This window comes from Hyla sarda, chromosome 6 (assembly GCF_029499605.1).
Source record: "Hyla sarda isolate aHylSar1 chromosome 6, aHylSar1.hap1, whole genome shotgun sequence".
NCBI classification, from domain to species: Eukaryota; Metazoa; Chordata; class Amphibia; order Anura; family Hylidae; genus Hyla; species Hyla sarda.
Genome location: NC_079194.1, coordinates 193,039,297 through 193,041,922, shown reverse-complemented (window position 1 = coordinate 193,041,922; position 2,626 = coordinate 193,039,297). Strand labels below are relative to the sequence as shown.

The 2,626-nt window shown below is 42.4% G+C and overlaps 1 non-coding gene across 1 annotated transcript; it reads left to right on the top strand.

Annotated features, from left to right (window-relative positions):
• The first annotated feature begins 902 nt into the window (after positions 1-902).
• Positions 903-1,005, top strand: LOC130278346 (U6 spliceosomal RNA). Its single transcript, XR_008845992.1, has one exon. It is a non-coding gene; the product is annotated as a U6 spliceosomal RNA (small nuclear RNA).
• Positions 1,006-2,626: the final 1,621 nt, after the last annotated feature.

Here is a 2,626-nt window from a genome sequence, read left to right as displayed (position 1 = left end):
AGTTGGTGCCCTTACCCATGGACCGTCACCTGCAGGCTGTCTACCAGCAAGGTGACGGACCCTGAGCTTGTGCCCTACTGGATTTTACAACAATATGATCTCCGGTCCAACCTAATAATAAGCTATCAGTCTATATATGTTTCTGTTCCAGTGTCTCATTTTCATTCTCATATATATATATATATATATATATATATATATATATATATATATTTATTTTATTATATATATATATATATATATATATATATATTATTTTTATTTATTTTTTTCAATTCTTTCCTACTGCAAATCGCTATGAGTCTATCTGTGTATCATAGCAGATATTTCTTTACTTTGACATCCATTGTCATATAGGAATCCAAATCAATTTTATTTATTTTTCACCAATTATCTGTTACTCACCATTTATCAAATTTACGTTCACAAACTAACTATTATTACACTATACATTCTCTATGTAAAATACATTTCCATCCAATACCTATTCCTTGTTTTGTTACAATTTGACTTTGAAATCCAATCCCAAATGCAACCAAGTACACAAGTACAAAAATGTACACTGATTGTCATCCACACTGATTGTCATACACCTGCCATGAAAATGCTATAACAAATCACATTCACTCTCTGGCTATAAATTCTATGCAAAAAAGAACATCGCAATCATTATCATGTATTCCTGCATCGGCTTCTTAAGAAAGGATGTCTATCTTGAAACGCGTCCAGAGAATTGATCTATTTTAAACCAACATTGCTGCCTTTTGCTACTATTCATATTTCAGTTGTAACTGCCTTTCCTATATCTGGTAAGCAAAAACACTCACATCCTGCCAGGCATCCACAAGGACGCTTGAGCGGGTAAGATTTATCTTAGCGGTGTCTAAAGGGTTATGCCGGGCATGCTTCGGCAGCACATATACTAGAATTGGAATGATACAGAGAAGATTAGTATGGCCCCTGCGAAAGAATGACATGCCCATTCCATATGCCAGGCATCATCCCAATCGGTCGTGCCCAGTATTAACCCTGGGTCCTGGCTGCTGCTAGCAGTCAGGACTCACTGGGTTTGGTGTGCGTTCTGCCGTGATCGTGCTTCAAACGCAGGGAATGGGACGAGGGCGTAAAGGTACGTCCTCCGTCCTTAAGTATCGGGACACGAGGGCGTACCCATACACCCTCCATCCCCAACAGGTTAAAGAGAACCTGTGGCCAACCCAAAACATTAGACTTTATTTAATAGTTTATTCTACCCTGATCACACACCATTTTAGTTTCCTTATGCACTCTGCCATTCCCGAGATATGTGGTTTTACAGATTGTCTGACAATTCAGGGAATCATCAGATGGGAGTGAACATAATTTTAATAAGGGTAGTACATATTAGATGATGGGTGAGATTATATGGTCATGGGGTGTGTATTAGGCATACATATCCCTTAATAGAAAACATTCACACCCCCTGAGTTTATAATTCCATCCATCACCTCATATTAACTTCAGAGGCATAACTAGAAAATACTAATCCCCATATTCACTAATATTGTCCTTCTTGTCCCCTCACTAAATTAAAATGTACTTTTTGGCCCCCAGTGATTGTGTCCCTGGTAGAAAACATTTTTTGTTTTTAAATCTGGTGCCAGAAAGTTAAACAGATTTGTAAATTACTTCCATTTAAAAATATTAATCTTTCCAGTACTTATCAGCTGCTGTATACAACAGAGGAAGTTTTTTTTTCTTTTTGAATGTATTTTCTTTCTGACCACAGTGCTCTGTGCTGACACCTCTGTCTAGTTCCTTACATGGACAGAGATGTCAACAGAAAATAAATTTAAAAAGAAAAGAACAACCTCTGTAGTATAAAACAGCTGATAAATAATAGAAGGATTAAGATTTTTAAATAGAAGGAATTTACAAATCTGTTTAACTTTCTGGCACCAGTTGATTTTAAATAAATTATTTTCCAACGGAGTACCCCTTTAAGAATAGTTCCCTCTATGGCCCCCTCACTAAATCATCCCCCCCCCCTTTAGCCTTACTCACTGTCACGATGCCGGCTGGCAGGTAGTGGATCCTCTGTGCCAGAGAGGGATTGGCGTGGACCGTGCTAGTGGACCGGTTCTAAGCCACTACTGGTTTTCACCAGAGCCCGCCGCAAAGCGGGATGGTCTTGCTGCGGCGGTAGTGACCAGGTCGTATCCACTAGCAACGGCTCACCTCTCTGGCTGCTGAAGATAGGCGCGGTACAAGGGAGTAGGCAAAAGCAAGGTCGGACGTAGCAGAAGGTCGGGGCAGGCAGCAAGGATCGTAGTCAGGGGCAACGGCAGAAGGTCTGGAAACACAGGCAAGGAACACACAAGGAACGCTTTCACTGGCACTAAGGCAACAAGATCCGGCAAGGGAGTGCAGGGGAAGTGAGGTGATATAGGGAAGTGCACAGGTGAACACACTAATTGGAACCACTGCGCCAATCAGCGGCGCAGTGGCCCTTTAAATCGCAGAGACCCGGCGCGCGCGCGCCCTAGGGAGCGGGGCCGCGCGCGCCGGGACAGAACAGACGGAGAGCGAGTCAGGTAGGGGAGCCGGGGTGCGCATCGCGAGCGGGCGCTACCCGCATCGCGAATCG